Consider the following 20,960-nt stretch of genomic DNA (forward strand, 5'->3'; position numbering starts at 1 on the left):
GTCCAGACCAAGTCGATTTTAGGGCTAAGCAACCTGGTTAATGATTTGACCACACATGAGAAGTTTCTAAAAAAAAGCTCTCAAGTAACCTGCCAGACTAATGCTTAATGAGTGCATCCAGCGCCGCTGTCACATAATGCCTTCAGTAGTTTGATACTTCACAAGTCTTCTGACTCAAATATACTTTGTAGTCTCAAAACCAGAACCAAGCATGGAGAAGCAGGTTATGCTCTAATAATCTTATACTACATAAACTCTCAAAAAACGATAAAAAGTGCTGAAGCTTTATTTCAATTCTATTATCAATCATTTTATATCTTTTTATATCTTATAATCCTTCTGATTAATTTTTATTCTCTTAAATCAATTATACTCATTAACTACTTAATTGCCTATATGACTCTGCAAAATATTTTTCATTTTGATTGTTTCTAGTAATTTTTTCACATACAGCTCTTTGAATAGTCTTACTACTGAAATGTGCTTTAAAGTAAACTTGCCTTTCTTAATATAGTGAAATAAATGTCCTTCCTCAAACAGAGCATCTCTTTCACAGATTCACTGTGGCCTTCCAAATATTCCTCCGTGCATCAATACAATACAGTTATTCTGAAAATTCTTATGTGGATGTACAAGATATTTCATAAAAATCACGTTTTCTTACATCCAGAGTAGCTACTTTGTGCCCCTTTGTGCATAAAATTAAAAAGAAGCATTTTTTCTGTGAGATATTAAATGTGATATGTGTTCACATTCAACTCATTTGTTAATAAAACTACTGATATTTCTTTGCCACTTCCTGTGGAGTGAAGAACATGCATTTCATTTCCTTGCTTTCAGAGACCTCACACAGTATGCTTTGTGACAGCTGGGTCAGGTCTCCACATATTGAGGACACAGCTGCCCTGCAGACATGTGCTCGTACATGGAAACGTACACACTTGCACAAACAAGCATACACATACTGTAGCTCGCATGCACGCAGCAAACAAGAAAATGAAAGAGACTTACAGCAAAAGCATAAAACCTTATTTCTGCTATATGACATTAAGCATTTTTTTTTGCCAAAAAGATTCAGCAAGAAGCAAAATGTTGTAGTTCAGGATCTAATATCAAATCGGATCTGTGTCCAATAGCTTTAATGAGACCGGGAAAGATACATAGTGAAATAAATATACAAAATGCATAAATTATACATATGTCACGCTCAGAAAGATTGGACCCAGTAATCCAGGCAGACAGACAGTTGGATTTCTCAAAATGTTTATTAAAAAAGGAGCTGCAGTGAACACAGTGGGGATCTAAGGCAGGAACCGCTGCTGCAGGAAAACACAGGTTATTGACCATGTCTATCTGGCGGAGGATGATAATAAACGTGTGAGTCACTAACCTGTTCTTATAGGTCCGTCCGTGCCTAGAGGATGAGGCTGGTTTCAGCTGGTCGACTGCCAACAAGATGCGGGTACCGCCCAGAGAGTCCCAGGCGCTGATGTCCCAGAGGTCGGAGAACAGGCAGGAGATCAGAACTGAGCAGAACAAAGAAGGCAGGATAATCCAGAAGGCAAAGTCAAATCCATATCGAAGATATGCTCGGTAGAGCCAGGAGATTAGAGGTCTAAAGATATGCTGAAAAAAATTCCAGGTTTGGTCCAAAGACAGGCAGAAATCCAGCAGGAGTCTGAACACATGTCAGGTAAACAGATTAGAATGGGGACAGGCAGAGAACTCAGAGATCCAGAGACAGAACGGGTCAGGATCAGGCAATCAGAAACAATCAGGTATGCTATAGAACTCTTACTTAAGGCTCAAATAATATGGTAGTGATGAAGGATGGTTAAACAGAGGCTAAAGCAGGTGGATCAGATAAATGGTAATGAGAATTTGGTGAAGATAGGCAGATGAATGAAGCTGATGAATGAAGATGAATGAAATGATTAATCAGAGTCATCAGCTCCAAGATATCCCTGNCAGATAGTCTGACAGTTAATGTAGAATGTAAGAGAGTCTTTTGTTAGATCCAGCTTTAATTTGTTGATTTGTTATATATATATATATATATGCAGATAGTCTGACAGTTAATGTAGAATGTAAGAGAGTCTTTTGTTAGATCCAGCTTTAATTTGTTGATTTGTTAGGAGGTGCAATCGAAGGTCTGATTGATATTTACAATGTGCGTCATGTGAACTGAGGAAAATTGCAGATTTATGCAACAGGTTTATGAAATTAGAATTTACTAAGTCCCTAATTTTAATCAATTGGGAAAAAATAAAGTGAGCTTATCTTTGCTAATGTCTGTGAAAAATTTCAGTCATCTGGGTCATAAAAACCACAAAGTAGGCTTAAACTGGAGGCAATCAGATCTTTGCTCAGTTTTTCTGAATGTGTTCCGACTCCAGAATAGGTGTTTAAACATTTAACAAAAAAATGAGTGTAGTCCTAATTTCTTTCCTAATTTTGTAACACGAATTTTTGGACCAATATATGGTTTTACTACTTATTCAAGAAAAGGAAAACGATGAAAATACATTATGATGTAGATTTTTGTTTACATTTTGCAACCATTAGACATTTTTACTTTAATATGCGTTTCTATGATACAATCTACAGATAATCTGATATCCAAATCCTTCAAAAAAATGACATGAATATGTTAGGAACTTGATAGGCCAAATCTGTGAGAAGCAAAGATCTAATGTAATTTGGCCCTGTGTGCTTAGAAACTGTAAACCACTATTTCCTTGTTGAGCATTGAGTAATTATACCAAATTCCCATTTTGTTTTTCTTTACAAAATGAGTGTCCTACTAGAGGTCTTAGTCCTGTGCAAATAAATATGTTTTCCATTATTTTGTATTTTAGTTCACTATCAGGAGTCTGTATATTAATCTAGAATGAAGTTTAAGATTTTCTGCAATTCCTCAGCATTATGTGTAATGGTGTTGAAATCCTTCTTTTCTAAAGCATTGGTAATTATTAGTCCAAACTATACTTGAAGTGTTAATTTTAGATATTAAAATCTAATAAATTTATAAGATGGCTAACCAACAGTGTGTGCATATGCACTTTTCTTATACTGCATGTTTTTCTGTTTATTTTTGTTTTTCAAGGTGTAATGCAGTTAGCAATATCTAAAATTATTCACTGGTGATGTGCAAACTTAATCTGAGAGACAAAGCAAATATGGGTTTTCTTTTTCTCTTTCATGAGACGCAAAAAAGTAGTTAGAGATAGGCCTCGTATAAAAGTCCTAACAAAAGCTCCTGGGGGCCATGAATCAACCATGAAGGATAATCAAATCAAATGCAAATGCATTTGTGTGAGCTTTTTTTTTTCCACACTTGATGCTCGATGCCCTTAGGGGCCTTTTCAGTTGTAAGAGGAGGGACTGTACATAATGAGGGGTCACGCTTGAGGGCCCTTTGTAAACATGGTGGTTGGGAGTCCTATTCTTGGGGACAAAATGAAATTAGCCCAAGACAAAGGGGCAAGTGAACAAGGAGGTTGATCATTCCTTGTGTGACCCATCCAACCACCCCACAAAAAAAAAGAAATTATTGAAGACACAATAACATACAAGAAGTCATTTTTTTCCCTTGTCATTCATTAGGTTTCGTTTATAACAAGAAACATTTACACTTTTTTAACAAATAAAATGATTATTAATTGTTTTATTAATTTCAATATTATAATAGAGCCTGAAAATCATAATTTATATAAAAAAAATCAATTGTACATAGACCCTAAACCTTATTCCTCTTTTTTTTAAGAAGCTTTTTTGAAAGGATATTTCTAAGCTTTTTGGTCTTGCTCTATAACCTAGCAAACACTTATCCTTGTAAAATAATCTGTTCAGTAAAACAAACCCCCATAACTGTTAGAGCCACAAAGAAGTAAACGGGCCAATATGATCTTTACACAAAAAAATGGTCTCTTCATCTGAACTAGTTTTTTGTTCTGCGATTATGTAACAGCTGAATCTGGACGGAATGTCCAAAAGCTGACAGAAGTTTACACAACACAGTTTATGAACAGCATGAGCAGGGAACAACAGCCAGACTACTGAGGTGACATTTTGATATTTACATTTTATATGTTCTCTTTTAGTACAGCACATTTCCTTACGTGTTCTGGTTGAGTAAAATAAAAGCCTTTTTGCAAGTGTTGCTCCTGCTCATTGTCAGTACTGGCTCCTAGAGGTGACAGAAGTCAAGAGACAGGCATTGTTTAGTGCCAATATTTATAAGACATTAAATTCAACAAGTGCAGAGACTGAAATGTGCGAGTCAAGTCCAGTAAAGCAAAGGAGATGGGACAAGTAAATCTGACGGGCAGCAGCAGACAACCACAGTTGCTGGCAATCTAGCTGTGATGATTTGCACCACAGATCAGTGCAAGCATGACAGGGCAGGGCTAAAGAACGTAATCCCTACCCAGTCTGTTTCAAAGGCCAGGCTCCCCCCTATTTTCTATTTTGTATATTCACTATGTAGTGCATGTATAATGTTTACAGTGTGATCAAGAGTCCCGTTTTGTGACTTTGATTAGAGTTTTCAAAAGTTCAACAGTCTTATGGAAATGGGGAAAAAGCTGTTATAGAACCTGCTGGTCCTGCATTGAATGCTGCAAAAACTCTTCCCAGAGGGCAGCATGGAGAACGGACCATGCTGGGGGTGTGTGGGGTCGCTGATGATGATACGGGCTCGGGACATGCAGCACTGGGATGAAATGTCTTTTACGGAGGGGAGTTGAGCGCCGATGATCCTCTCTGCTGTTTTCACCACTCTCTTCACAATCTTCCAGTCTGAGGTGTTGCAGCCTTCACACCACACTGTGAGAATGCTCTCTATCGTGCTTCTGTAGAAGGTCATGAGGATGAATGGGGGCAGGTGGGCTTTCCTCATCCTCCGCAGCAATTACAAGCGCTTTTGTACCCTTTCGATCAGTGAGGTGTTTATAGTCAAGTGACATTGTCTGTCATGTGCACCCCCAGGGATTTGGTGCTGCTGAATACCTCTACAGCTGCGCTGTTGCAGTGGTGTGATGTTAGGCTGGTATAAAGTTCTCATGTTGACATTCAAGTCCCTTCACCACCTTGCCTTTGGACTTAATCATGCTTTAAACTGCCTGCAGCCTCTCTCGGGCAAAACAACCTGTTGTTTACAATCTGCGCTGAAAACAATTCTCATAGTCAATCAAGTTGTACAGGGTTTGTTTCATAGTAGTTGGTCCCTTGTAAAAGCACACGACGCAGCCATTTAAAAAAACTGCTTAACATCCATTGTAACCAAAACCAAAATAGAGTAACCAAAATAAACCGTGCTGTAAAGCTCAGAACAAAAGGACCCAGTATCCGAGGTGGAAAGACACATTTAACAAATCGTTTATTTAAGACGAAACTGAAGAGAACAGCGTTGGCATCTAAGGCAGGAACCTCTGCAGGAGAGCACAGGTTAGTGACCATGTCAATATAGCGAATTATGATAATGAACTTGTGAGTCACTAACTCGGACTGGACTAGAAGACCAGGTCAGTAACCATGTCTAAATGGCAGAGGATGATGATGAATGTGTGAGTCACTAACCTGGTCTTATAGTTCAGTCCAAGCCCAGAGGATAAGGTAGGTTTTAGGTGGTAGGCTGCCAACGAGATGTTGAGGTTACAGCCCAGAAAGTTCCAAGTGCTGGTCGGAGGTTGGGGAGTGAGCAGGAGACCAGAGCCGTGCAGACCAAGGAACGCAGGATAATCCAGAGGACAAACCCAAAGCTGGGGTCAAAGACATGCATGGTAATCAGAACCAGGAAATCAGAGGTATGAATTGAGTCAGGGTACTGTTCGAGGTTTGGTAAACAGGCAGGCAGAAATCTAGCAGGAGTCTGAAGACATGTCAGGCAAAAAGGTCAGAACGAGGACAGGCAGGCTCAGAGGTCCAGAGGCAGAACTGGTCAGGATCAGGCAATTAGAAACTCAAAGGAATGCTAGAGAACTATTTGGTTTGAAGTGGTTTGAAGACTGGTTAAATAGATGCTGAAGCAGGTCGATCAGATGAATAGTAATGAGAACTGGGCAGAGATAGGTAGGTAAATAAAATGAGTAATCAGACCATTATTAGGTACAAGATCATGACACGGGCACTAGACCAGACTCAAAAAGCAAAAAATGCTTGCTGGAGCAAATTCTTTTTTTACCTGATTGCATTTAAACAAGCATTTGCTTCTTTGATTGATTTCTTTTGTCTTTAAATAAGCCAATTTCAGTAGAGAATATTGGCCATAGCCGACATCTAAGCATTGTAACACCCATCATTTTCAAAATATAAAGCCGTTCAGTTTGATGTGACTTTTTAAGGCTAAATATGATGTGGGGAATTTGAATGCAAAGAATAAAGCCCGGGCCACACCGGTTGCATTTGACTTTTCAAGACATTTTTCTCCTTGTCACACTGACTGCAGTTTGTATACAGTGTGTATAGAGAACTATACAATGGGTGAACAGATCCCTAACTTTTTTTCACTTTTGTCTCTGTGCCCCAGAAATTGAACCAATGTCACACATTGACTATGTCAAATTAGTAAAAGTAAAAAAAAAAAGAAGAAATAAGTAAACAGACAGTGTGTCTACAAAGCAAAGCTCTACTTCATGGCCAGCCTGCACAGCATGCTTTTAAACCAGAACAGATACACGTTGTTAAAAACAGAATGGCAACCACGTCTAAACAAAAGGAACGCACAGCAATATGGGCTGTTGGACAATTTATATAGGAACTGGGTGAGGTAGTGAGAGGTGATTCTCAGAGAGCTGTCTGTGAAGTTTGTTGAAGTATGCCTTTTTTTTCATAAAAATGGGAACGTGATAAGAAGCACATTCTTTTTTTGTGGCTCAAAGAGGATCGCTATTTTACTTCATCTATTGTCTGTTCTACTGAACTCCTATTATAGGTAAGGTATTCTCTTCGATTAAATGTTTAATGAATTGTTTATGGCTGAGTCCCCCCTGCCTGCAAAGTACACACTGTGTGTTTCCAAACCGATAACCTTACTGTTTTTTCCTTGGCAACTAAGAGATTTTACTTAGCATTTCCCCCAAAGCAGATGTGTTTAATTTGAAAATGTATCCCTTTTTCTGTCAGACACATGAAATTGCGGCTGAATTGCTGTGAAGTTCGACTAAAATAGACCTAGTGTCTATCTCAGTCAGAGCTGCAAAAAGTCCCTTACAGAAAATTGTGTCAGGTGTTTTTATTCCCATTCCCTCTCACTCTCTCATTGCCACAACCTGTTACAATAAGATATTTTGTTGTATCGGACTCAAAATTGTTTTCGTCTGTTTAGGCCTTGATTGAGCTTGGTGATATTATCGGCAATAACACCCTAAATATAATCATTTAACAACTACATTACTGTATCATAGTCCCACTCTAATGCCAAGAAAATATACCAAAAATGTCAAGAAAAGTGAGACTTACACAGCAACTGCATGGCTCCCTAATATAAATTAGCAGAGATTTGAATCCTGATAACGGTCTTCATAAGAGCAACATTGCAAGTCAGAATTAGAGCAAAAAATGCAATATTTAACCTGCGAGGTAAGTTTTTTTTTATCTTTAGCATAATTCCCCATTTTGGTAAATATATAAAAAACAGTTTCACTTTTTGCCACTAGAATTGCTAGAATGGTAACTTCTAGGTTTGCTACGCTTGAAAACAACTAGCTACCAAAAAAAATTAGGCTTTATGATATAAGCATTTTAAATACACCTTGTATTCTTTTCTATAGGGTGGGTGACAGGTGCAAATGCACAGTAAATGAGGAACAAGCTGACAAAACATGTGTAATGCAAAAACAGACAACCAGATAAAAACAAACGCAGCAGAAAAATGCTGCAAACAAGAAATGTTGTAATCACTAAAAATAAAGACCAATACATACATACGGCAATGAGTCTCAAAGAATAAATGCTTCAACCACAAACAAAATGCAGTGAGAAAAATCTAAATACGGCAATTACAGAAAGAAAATTATGCAAATGGTAAAGACAGCAGCAAACATGGCCATTAAATGTACTTCAGACCACTAGAGGGTGTAAAAAAAGAACAAACCAAACGTAACAAACACAAAAATATGTGTTTTACTCCAATAATTTGATAAACAATCCTAAGAAAGTTACAGGCTTTTTCTAACCATGAGGTCTTAGCATAATAACGACAGGATATTTTGCCAATCCTCTCACAAGTTTTATTTGTTGTTTTTTTGACCAGTATGAGTACACCTTTTAGCTACGGCTAACAAATGTTCAATTTGGTTGTGACAAACCATTTAATACCAATGCTGATTTTCATTTTGGACCACAGCCATGTTTGGAAAACCCAATGTTCTCCAGCATCCATTAAACAAAAACTGCTACCCTAAGATGAGAAGAAATCGAATGTTCATGAAAAACCTGAAACAGCAATTACAAGTTCAAACATCTAATGAAATGGAAAATTATGAAAGACCAGTATGAGTGTCTACAGTGAAGCAAGGTAAACATCAGCCTGAGCTTAGAGAGTATCATTTTGGAAGGAAGTGCCTCCTTGATAACTCACACCCTCAAGCAAAACAAAAACTTGTATTCTCCAATCTTAACCAGCCAAATGCTTCTTCTTAGAAAGTTTTCTGGTCAGATGAGACAAAGTTTGAGATATTTGACTAGTATAAACATCTGTAGAAGATTTAATGTGACGCTGTCAAACCACTTGACAAAACTGACTGTCAACGGGGGGAAATGGTGGAAAGCATACTGAGGTTCTGTTTCACTGCAACTGGTTGAAATGCATTGTACATAGAAAATGAAATAATGAAGATGGAGGGCTACCTCAAAATAAGTTGACTTTACCTTAGATCATCAGGGAGACGGTCAAAAACGGTCTATTCCAACATTATGATGATCACATATTTTTTTATATGAGGCTCAGATAAGGTGTCTGAAATTGTGACCTCAGCCAAAAAAAAAAACTATGAATAAAATCTATTCTGAAAATTTGTAACAATATGCAATTGAATATCTGTTAATGTTTGTTTGGAATTTGAACCATGGCCCTAAACTCCAGGAAGTGTTAATCAACTGAACCCTTAGGAAGCCAAGCTACTGTGCAATTTTCACCCTGAGGTAGATTGGAGTTTAGCAGCTGCAAGGTAGAAGCAACGGGCAGATTGAGTTATGAAGGATTTGTTGAGTATGGCTGATTTGCTTGATTTGTTATAATACATTTGTTTAGGCTTTGTGCCAGCAATTTCTGTTCTTAATTTGCACCTCACTTGAGCATGCATGTTTAATCTCAGACTGAAAAGGAGTTAATATATTTTAAAGAAAATATTAAAATGCAATTAAGATTATCTAAACACAAATAAATTGCTCTGTGCCTTCATCCTCAGAGTTTAAATAGGATATTTGTGCATTTTAACTTGTATGTCACAACCATGAAAGAATATAAAGACAGTGGGAGCAATTTAAAACATTCAGATTAACTACTGAGCAGATTCTCTGGGCACATTACGCTTCTATGATTTCAGTGGCTTGCAGTGGAATATGCTGGTTAGACATAATAATACGCCCAATTCATGTGAACACAAATGTATCTATAATGAGTAGTGTCCTAGTTGTTCAATTCATTACAGAGGTTCTCTAATGCTTTCATCCCTTGCTCATGCATTGGTGTAATGCAACAAACCGTGCATGTCACAGGAGTTAGGGAAGCTTTGTGTGTTTGCCTGTGAGTGCAAGAGGGAATAGTGAAGGGTAGGTTTTAAGTATAAACACATTTGTATTAAATCTTTCCGCTTTTCTAGCTTATGAGGCTGACCTTAATTAGTAATGTCTGCCGAGTCAGTACCAAGCACGCCTGCCCACAAACAAGCAACAGCAACAACAACAACAGGAAGCAGGCAAGAACCTCCTCACCTCAAAACATAATTTCTTTCCTATATAGAATTTTAGTAAGGGCTCACAATCAAAAGGATCCCTGGATTACTTTCCTTTGGGAGTTGTTGCTTCCCAACAGGCTCAAGGTTGAATGAGCACAATTCCTAATTATTTTTTCAGGTTTTCTGGAAAATTGGTCTTGTTCTCAGTTTTTTCCTTTGGCTGAATGAGGAAATAAGATAGCAAGTTTTAATGGAATTTACCTTATTCTAATTAATATGATGATCCCCTCTGTGCTGTCAAGACCTACCTTATCAGGCTGCTTTAATAGAGATTTTATGTGTTAACTTATTTTCTCTGCTCACACCTGACACGTCCACTGTTGACTCTAATGAAAATCTTTGAAGAGGGACTGCTGTGACCTTAATTAAATATGTGGAAAAACTGGACACACATACAGCTTGAAATGTAAAGGAGGCTGTAAAACAGTATTATATAAAATTTCTGTCATCAAAGCCAAACTCATTATGTCAAGTATTTTATTTGTTGTTCTAATAAAGTTGTAAAAATGTCTTGCCTGAAGCCAAAAAAATACCTCTAGTTTGCCTCTGGAACTTTGACATGCTTCATTAGAAGGTACAGTTTGTAGCTTGAAGTATCTATTGCACATCCTCTGATTTCCTATTTTTTAGGGCCAGATCTTCAAATATTTTTGTGCATGCATTAGGTGGGCACGTTGTGGGTGATCTACAAAGATTACTTGTACAAATGACAAGACATGTAAACGGGTTTGGTTGTGCCCTATTGAAATAAGCAGAACTGTTAGCAGTTTGAGAGTGGTTAAAAAATAAAGTTTTAATGGGGGAACATACTCAATATGATGAGGCCCTGGTATAGCTCTAGGGATGGTGCAGAAAATAAGTTACACTGAATGCCTTGACCAGACTGGCACTGCTGTGGCTCTAGCTAAAGAAACAGCACTCTAGTGAAAATAAGTCCACATGGGTTGATGTTCTTTCCAAATATTGGTGGGCAAAACTCAGTGTCCAAGCACATGAATGTTCCTTTGATCCTCCAATATCCACTCTGTGTTCTTGTGTTTTTGTTTTTCCTTTTTGATTTTGCTTTTCTTGTTAGGGCAGGTTAGTGGGTTGATTTTATTCTAAAATTCATTGGGACTTGTTTCTGTCTGGTGCTTGACTTTTCCTGCTTGGCTTCTGAAATTCAGTAGCTTGATACAGAGACCTCTGCTGTGTCCAGTCAAACTTCTTACAGAATCCCTACAATGATCTGTACCGCCTCTATACATGCGTTCACATTCCTGTGCCTAAAGAGTGCGATGAGTGTATGATTTTTGATGATACTTACACCGCTGCTACACTGCATTCAGTGTGAGTCCAACATAAACCATTTAGTTGAAAGGTAATCATGACAATATTTTGTCCAAAGTAATATCAATGATCTTATTAAGACAAAAACATTAGGTTAATTATGAAATGGATAATGGATTATAAAAGGGCTAGATAAGTTGATCAGGAAGGCCAGCTCTGTGATTAACTAGTGAGAAAGGCTGCTTCTGTCCTAGGCTACACTCTGGACTTAGTGGGGAAAGTCACCGAGAGGAGGGTGCTGTCCAATCTTACATCCGTCATGGATAGCATCTTCCACTCTCTGCACCAGACTGTAGAGGAGCTGAGCAGCTCCTTTAGTGAAAGATTTTTACACCCTGTTTGTAAGATGGACCCCTGCCACTGTAACACCACAATTTCCCCATTTTGGGATAATAAAGAGATTTTTGTTTTCTATTCTAATTATAAAACATGGGAAAGTTGCCTTTGTCTGTTGATTGAAGTTGCTTAGAAGGAATATAAACGTGGGTGCCATTGAGTTTAAGATTTCAAAATTTTTGTGAAAATGTCAATTATCTACATTTGGATATCCTCCACCCATAATTTCCCATGTTTTGGCGATCAGAATATGAGCTGCATATTAATGAAAAAGCTGCTGAGTTGCATGCTGAAATCATTTTATGCCTTCCTATAAGATTGTCTCTGCAAATGTGCTCTAAGTTGCAGAATCCTTTGAAGATCAGGCCCTATGACTTAAAGTAGTAGGGAAATGGCAACCGTTGCATTTCCGAATTCTCCAGAATGGTGCACGACTTTACACGAGTATAAAGTGAATGTGAGTGGTCATTTATCAAGAGGGCGGGCTTGTTGTGGTGGAAGGTTCGCAAGCAAGTTTGGCTGTGGCTGGTAAGCATCATGCTAACCAATAAGCAACCTAGTGCTAGTAAGTTCCCAATGCAAGAGGAGGAGAGTTTTGTGTCAGAGGTCCTGGATGAGTCAGTGCTGCCAGTTCTGTTAGCTCTACGCCTGCCGAAGACATAGACGTCCATTCCCGTGAACACTGGGACGTAACTCAATGGTAAAGTAAATAATGATTCTTATTTCTTATTCAAGTATTGGAAATATTAGATGCAACATATGATACTATGACTGAAAAAATTTGATTGACAGATGACCGTTGATATATGATTCGCCGAATTTAGGTGTACAGGCTGACGTATAACTAACTGGCCTGCATAAAATAATGGGGGAAAAAACCCACAGATTTTAAGACAGGATTTTTTTTTAAATAGAAATTTTCTCAATTTTGGAACAATATAGTCTGATAAAGAGTACATTTATATACATGTTTTAAGCCAGAAAGTTTTGACACTTAAATATGACTTCCCTACAACTTTAAAGCTAATGAAATACCTAACTCTGAATCTTCTTTTCCTTACAACACTGCCATGCAAGGTACAGTAAAGTGGGCAACAATGCCAACTCAAGATGAGGTATGATCTTTTTTATGTTCATACCAGATTCAATGGTGATATGGAGACTTGTTTAACCTGGAGTTTATGTTTAAAAAGATCAAAAGTGTAAACTGACTAAGACTGTGTAAAGGGTGACGAAATAGGACACTCTTATACTTTTGATAAGGTGAGTATAATTCTCAACATGAAACAGAGTTGGTGATTCCACTGGTCTGCAAGCTCAGCACGAAGAGCCACTGATGTTGTATTATTAGTGTGCAAGATGGAGTTAGTGCAGTCATCACCCAGTGTGAGGTGCCGGCTGTCTTTGCTCGTCTGGCTGCTCCTCTGCTTCTCTCTCACTGCATTAACAGCAGGGAGTCGCCTCCCAATGCCTGAAAAAGACACACTCCATTAATTCTCCTTCAGGACCCAGACACAGCTCAGATGTATGATGAAAAAACTACAGAAAAATATCCAGCTCAGCTAGAATTCACTGCTGATCACTTTTTTTTCTCTTTTACATATTTTATATTTTGTGTAAACACACACATAATTAAGCATGTATGCAACACAGATGTCTATGAAACTGTTGTGTAAAGAATTTTCAAAAGACTAAATCTTGTGTAAAATACTTTTTTTTACTTGCAATATCCATCAAAATTGATTGAAGGTGTAATGCTTTTATGAAATTTGAAGTCAGCTGTTTTAACAAAATAATTTACAGATTCCGTGGTGATAAAGCTGCTTGATTATTATTTGGCTATTGATCTAAAAAAACGACTTTCAGATCTGTAACATATTGTGCAATAGTAACCCTTTCTGTTGAAGTATTAGTAATTTAGCTTGGAAATGCTATAGTGATTACATGTTTTGTATTCCCTAGATTCAAGGTTGGCAACTACAGCACTGCTGATGTCCAATTTATGAAGCAGGTTTTATGAAAACTCCATGTTTGTTAACAATGAATAAGAAAAACCTACCACAAAGTTTTCTGTTTTGTAAGGAGAGGTTGTTCAACCTCTGTGTCTGTTACAGGGGCATGGAAAGCCAAAGCACTATTACTGCAACAATGCAGGAAACACCCTATTAATCTTCCTCTCAAAGACATGCAGAAATAAAGGATGGCATCTCTTTTTATTTGGTTAAACAGGTATCTCATCAATATTGTGAACAACAAGGATTTCAGGAAAATAATCACTGGACAAGAAATATGAGATAACCTTGCAAGCGAGAGAGAGAGAGAGAGAGAGAGAGAGAGAGAGAGAGAGAGAGAGAGAGAGATGCTGGATTGCATTGGAACTTAAGGAACTGCTAAACAAGAAAAGAGATTTAATTTCACTATAGGATCAATAAAGCCTTTTTTTAAATGAATTAAATTAATTTTGCACAAAATCCACATACGTAGGAGCAAGAAATGGTGACTCTCTGCACAGATCTAGTCTGTATACTCTGTATTTGCAAGGCTTTTTGATTCCTAAGTCAATACATTTAAAATAACATGGTGGGCAATGGAGTGTGCTGTGCCCTGCCTGAGGACACTGGTAACAATGTGCACAGCTGTCACACCCACCTATATCCAGAGATGGACACTAAGAAAATTGGAATAAATAACACATTTCTAACATCAGGAAGACACATGAAAGATCAAGAAGCATGCTCAACCACTGTAGAGACTAAGGACACTGTGACAGGTCAAGCTTGAGACAGAGCATTTATTAAGAATGATCTTCTAACCATGAAATGTCATTGCTGTCAATCACTCAATAAATCTAAACAGCCATCAGTCATGGCATAAGGTGACATCTGTCAGTTTGGACATTTTATTATTGGTTTTCAAATGGAAGAACTAATTCAAAACATGAATACAAAGTAATGCATTTGAGTTTACATTTAGATCCATGTATATTGAGCAGTTGTTCAGCCAGGTTTTTCTAATACCTCCATCTTAAAGTCGTAGGGAAACGGCTGTTCCAACGGTTGCAGTTCCGAATTCTCCTGAGCGGTGCTCGACTTTGGTAACTTGATAGATTTTTATTTTTCTTCTTTAGCCCATTATTCCTCTCCCTTTATCTTTCTGGACAAAACTTTGCAACACACTACATTTATCAAATGTAATACAACATCCTCTCCATTGAGAGTCGAGAAGTGACTTGCAAACCAAAAGAGTCTTTCCTTCTTTTGCATATCTAGTTTGTTGACTTGGTAATTGCTTTAATTTCTATCTTCTCTTTTTTGGGTACTACTATTTATTGTATATGGAGCTCAACAGACATAACATTTTCCCTGTTATAATGTTTAGCCACACTACAAATTGAAGTAATGAAATTTAAATGCACGTTAAAATCTAATCTTTATTTGACCTTTTTATGAAAAGTTTTGCGGGTCCATTATCTAATTTCTTGGTTTAGTTTTAGAAAAACTCCTATAATGAGTGTTCCTTTATATATGCTGTTTTACATTCCATCTATATTCTGACTAATATGCAATGACAAATTATACATATTGGCACTTAAAGGAGAATATGAAATAAAAAAATGTATTATTGGAATGCTAAAGAAAACTCTCACAAAAAAGCAGGCTGCTTCATTAAAAACAAAAAGTAAAATAATTATAGCACCCAGATTTCCCAGGCAGTCTCCTATCCAAGTACTAACCAGGCCCAACCTTGCTTATCTTCCGAGATAAGACGATATCAGGCGTGTTCAGGATGTAATGGCCGTAAGCCCAATGGATCTTACTTGTGCAATTTAAGAAGCAAAAGTCACACCTAAACCTGAATCCAACCAAAGCATAACCACAGTAAAAAAAAAAAAACAGTTTATAATAAATAAAACATGTTGGATGAATGTGTTCAATCAAATGGCAATGTCCTTTAATTAATAAATTGTAGAAGAATTTTGACATAAAGTCCATAATTATGTAGCGCATCAAAGTCCAATTCGGATACATAAGGGAAATAATTGAAGAGAAATTTTGTTTTTGTTCTTTCCCCAAAATATCTATTAGTCTTTATACATGCTAAAATCAGAAAATAGGGATAACATTTCTCACCGGTTTGTGAAGGTACACTATTTCATTGCTGCAATCGGAGTAAAGAGAGCAAGCTCTTCATGACAGATGAATTCCAAAAGATTCCAAAATTCAAAACATATTACCTTTCCTTTTCATTTATGGAGGAGAACCATTTAGATCCTGTGACATTTCTCCTGCTCCTCATGCAAATGCTCCCTCCATAATTAAATGTCTGACAATTCAGTGTTGCAGATGATTCTCGTAGTGGATGAATTAATAAGTCATTGCTTACCTATTTGTATTAACATTGCACTAATTAATAATCATACTTTATAGTTCAACTATAAAGCCAATGTGGTAACTTTATGTCGATTAAGCTATTAATCTATTAACACTTTCCAGGGTTAATGCTACTATAGTCTCTCAATTAATATGTGATATTCTCTGTGTTGTTTTTGGCACATGCTTTTTTTCTGTTGTTTAAAAAATTCTTGAAGTAGATTTCTTTGCATTCATCTTCTCTTTTGTGTCTTACTGTGTTGCATCTCAAGAAGTAGCTGCAGATCTGCATTTGCTAATTAGTAGCCATAGATCATAACTGATGTTACACTATGAGATCCAAATATCAGACAATTTTTGACATTCATTGCAAGTTATCTTTTGTCACAAGAATCTGCAGTGTAACTCCAAAATTTTGCAAAGGTTCTTTTAGGACAGCCAATATCCACCAAAACATTTATAGCTTATCCAATCATGCGCAACTGTGTTGTGTTGAACACAAGGAAGAAATATTGTGACCTCTTTCTGACGACATGCTCAATAACATATTGGCCTGTGTTTCCTGGATGGGGCCACTCCCGATGCTCGGACTTGCCGCTGGATCTCTCAGCGTCGTCCCTATTGCATGTAAATGAGATGCTTTGATGCCCAAAATGCATTTGGTGTGAACGCATAATTAAAAAGTTATTTTTTTTGTTTGTTTTTTTCTTGATCAAAGTTAGCTGATAAGACATCCTTTATAGATAAGATTTCTACTTTGTATAGGCAGTTATTTTCTAATGTTTTTGTTTTTATTTGCTTAAGTCAATAACAGTGTTTCATTTGTAGTATATTCACATGCAGAAATCTGTAGATATAGGTAAAACATTTCAAGAATATATCAAAACAGCCAAAACATTCACTGAATTTAAGTAATTAAGAAGCACCTAGTATCTTGTCTTCATATATCGGCTATCCCTTTGACTATATTCTCTTTCCTAATACCTTGTGGTTGTGCCTGATTTCAAGAAGGTACATCAGTAATGGGTAGTTAATACGAACATATACCCCTGAGTTGGTCTTATATATATATATATATATATATATATATCCTATTATGTATATATATCCTACTAAAATGCATTGACATTTTTAGTTGAAGCATGATTAAATGTTAAACACACATCCTGCCTCTTTGGTTTTCTTACATTTAAATGGGTAAAACTCTTAATGTAAAAGGCGAATATCTAAGCAGAAAAATCTTTAAAATAATATATTCTCTTCTATCTTAAAACAACGGGTTTTCTTGCAACACATTTAGCTGAGTTAAATGACAAACTGTGAGCCAGAGTGGGAGAGGCTTCATCAGCTTATGGTTGGGTGAGCATCTAGGGCATGGATGCGCCACACGCCCTGAGGTAAGTTGAGCAGGGCTTTTTTTTAGTTTCTTTTATTTTTGTTAAAGACATGTCAAACAAGCTTCACTGCTTTCTTTTAACATAACCCCTGCATTGAGAAAGAGGTCAGTCCTTTCCTAAATTAACAGATAAACTGATATAATTAAAGAACACAGTTTGAAGTACTCAAACCTTTCATTGTTTTGTTTGTTTTTTGTTTTTTTCATTTGTCTTTTCCATCTTTTTCTTCCACTTTTATTTGAAAGTTTTGATTAAACACATTTGCAACAAATGTTTATTTTATATTTCATTGGTTTTGCTTTCCACCAAACGTGATCAGGTTGACAGCCCATTATCTAATCATACTTATAACTCTATGCCAACCTGGTGGTCTTTTCTTTTCTTTTTCTTTTCTATCCACACCTCCATTTATGGTGATAACTGAAACACAGCCTTTAGTGTTATCTTCGACGTGATTCGCTTTGTTCAAAATGTGTATTCTCAGCTTCACAGTTTGGACCTTGTACTGATATACAGTATGGCTTCAACTACTGTATGAAGAATGTCCGGCCTTCTCTATCAGTCGTTTTTCCCCCCATGATGTTTTCCTTTTCTGGCTAACTTATTATCCCAACTGGGTGTCTGATTACTGGCAGGTCATAGCTGTCAATCGCCTGGATGTTGTTCTTATCATTTAGCTAACTTCTCAGAATTTGCCTTACTTTTTGCAGGTGTTTGACTGTTCTGTGGTATTCCAATGTACTTGTAGTTCCTGGCCACATTTCTCCAGTCCAAATGACATTCCGTTGTCTCTGCTCCTGGTGGTGTGGATCAGCGAGTCGATGTCTCGCTAGCTCTTAGAATACAGCTTGATGTCACCATGTACAGGAGGTGGCTAACAGTGGCCCCATTTCTTCATCAGTTGGTATATTCAACATTTGAAGGACATTTTTGCAATTGGCTTGAAGCTGGCCTGATGTGTGGTTTTCCACAACCCCATGGAGTTTGGAATAGAGGCTGTTAGACTATTGTAGACCTTGTACAGCCTCAGGTATTCCGGGATCCATGAGTATGGCATCCTTTTTTATGTAAAAACCAGTACAAAATTAATATGCTAAGCTGTTCCTTATCTAGACAGAACGTCCTTTAGGTTTACTTTTTCAGAAATTTAAAAAAAGAATGGTTCTATGTCTTTTTATGAATCTGCTTGTGTTTTCTTGAATCCCCATTTATCTTTGGCTAGTTGTGGAGGTTTCTCCCTGTTCAAAGGAAAAGGTTCCTCTCCACTGTCACTGAAAGCATGCTTGGAGTGAGAGAATGCAAGTAAATGTCTACTGTGGCCACATGCTCATTGGAGAGAAGCAAATCCTCCAAAGTCTGTCTGTATGGTTTAAGTGAATTGTGTCTGTAAAGTGCCTTAAGTTGATGTATTATGAATTGGCACTATATTGATACAATAAGATAAATTGAATTATTATCTTAAGAGCTGTAAATACAATTTTTAATCGAAGTGGGGTCCCCTATATATATATATATATATATATATATATATATATAGATAGCACTGAGGGCTGCTCAGTGGGGCAGTGGGTAGCAGCAGGAAGGTTCCGGGTTAGATTCCTGGCCCTGAGTCTTTCTGCATGGAGTTTGCATGTTCTCCCTGAGCATGCATGGGTCTCGCCTGTAGACAGTTAGAGATAGGCACCAGCACCCCTTGCGACCCTGCTTGGAATAAGCATGATGGAAAAGGGAATGGATGGATGCAAATATACTGCAAAAAAATACAAATATGATTATCTAACAATGTACTAAAAATAAATAAAGTAAAAATTGAAACTAAAAGCTTTTTAAAATTAAATACAACCATGTTTACATGTGTTTCATTTTGAAGTCACAAAAAAGGGCCCCAACCTTCATATTCTTTGTTAAGCCCATATCTTTGGATGTGGAGCACACAACCCTCCTACAGCTGCTCATCCACAAAAAGATGGACCAGGACTGTTATGATCTTGGAGCTGATGACTGGCTTAATCATTCATTTCATTCACCTGTCTAACTCTGCCTGGTTTCTAATCACTGCTCATCTGATCTACCTGCTCCTGCCTGTATTTAGGGTGCTTGCATCCAGCTATCATTGCCAGATTATCTTGTTCTCTCGTGCCAGAGGTTTTACTGTCCCTGAATGTTTAAGATTACCTGATCCTGACCTGTTCTGCCTCTCAACCACTAAGCCAGCCTGTTCCAGTCTGATCTTTTTGCCTGACCTGTCTTCGAACTCCTGCACCTCTGAGCCTTCCTGTTCTGAATTGTTGGGGACACTCTAGGCACCCGCCGCATCTTGTAAGCAGTGATCGTTTTCATGACACGGCCTGAACTGTTAAACCTGCGTAGCGACTCACCCGTTCATGTCATCCTTTATTAGATTTACATGGTCACTAACCTGTGTTTCCTTTTACAGAAAGATGCCCTGCTGAAGCACCCACCCATTTTTAAATAAACACTTTGAATTATCCCACTGTCTTTCTTGGCTCGAATACTGTGTCATTATTTTCTGAACCATGACAAGGACAGCTGATGCTTGACTAAAAAAACATGATGCTTCCTAAAAATGAGGTCATACAAATCCTGGGCCTTGATATGTAGCACTGCTCATTTCTAGGTGGTTAAGTGCAAATTCAAAAGTTGCTGAAGTGATTACTGTTGACCCGTATATGACATTGCCTACACCCCTGCTTAGTCCTGGTTAAAAGTCCATGTCTTTGTTATATCTGTGAAACTAAAAAGCTTGGGAACCAATGCTTCAGGTGTCATGTATGGGATCATGTTTATGCAAATGATCTATGTTTTCATATAAGAAGGCTGTACTGAATTTAACATACTAAAAGAGATTTAGTTTCTACTTCTCTTTGGAATGTGACCTATCAAATCTTCTCATGGAAATGAGCAATTCAATCCTTAGTCCTTGTTAGAAATCCTTGGTGAGATTAGATATGTGATTTAAATATGAATAAGACTATTTAGGCTAAATATAACCTCTCATTCAGCTACCTCGCTTCCACAGAGCAATAGGAGTTGAAAAAAAGTTGAAAAAGGAGAAAAACAGATGATCAGAAGATGAGAGAAGAAAGATGAAAAGAAGGAAGAAGAGGGAGGAGGAAAGAAATTATAAGAAGTCAAAAGATCAATCCCTAGTTTCGGATAATCTGGGCTCCCATAAAATTCTCCACCCCACCCACTGCCATACAGATATGCTCTCTTTTAGGGTAAATAATTAATTCACCCCAACATGAACACTTACACACATATACAAAAAAGCACCTTCACACATACTTCATCACCCCCACCTAGATAATGCTGCTGGCCAAGTTTACATCTAGCTCCACGGATAGAGTCTCCAAATACGATTAGCACTTATCAGAGGAGAGACCAAACTGCCATCATCTTTGAGTTCATCATAACATCCATATTCATGTATTTAAAATCCCCTCTGGAGTGAAACTGAAGGGATTCAAGCACCTGAAAACTAAGCTCTTAGCAGCTCTGTATTAAGGTCAGGCCTCAGTATAAACCATTGTCCGCAGTTTTAATCT

The 20,960-nt window shown here is 37.4% G+C and overlaps 1 long non-coding RNA gene across 3 annotated transcripts in view; it reads right to left on the reverse strand.

Annotated features, from left to right (window-relative positions):
* Positions 1-82: 82 nt before the first annotated feature.
* LOC107083649 overlaps positions 83-20,960 on the reverse strand; it is a 31,694-nt gene continuing 10,816 nt past the window's right edge. For 2 of the 3 annotated variants that reach the window (XR_001481190.1, XR_001481188.1), the window contains 2 exons: positions 13,006-13,095; positions 2,843-5,762 (listed from right to left, as the gene is read on the reverse strand). This is a non-coding gene — a long non-coding RNA (uncharacterized LOC107083649). Of the gene's footprint in view, positions 1,527-2,842; positions 5,763-13,005; positions 13,096-20,960 lie in introns of those variants that run through there. The other variant, XR_001481189.1, reaches the window with a different exon arrangement.

The sequence above is a fragment of the Cyprinodon variegatus genome, unplaced genomic scaffold (assembly GCF_000732505.1).
Source record: "Cyprinodon variegatus isolate N-32 unplaced genomic scaffold, C_variegatus-1.0 Scaffold80, whole genome shotgun sequence".
In the NCBI taxonomy this organism is placed as follows: domain Eukaryota; kingdom Metazoa; phylum Chordata; class Actinopteri; order Cyprinodontiformes; family Cyprinodontidae; genus Cyprinodon; species Cyprinodon variegatus.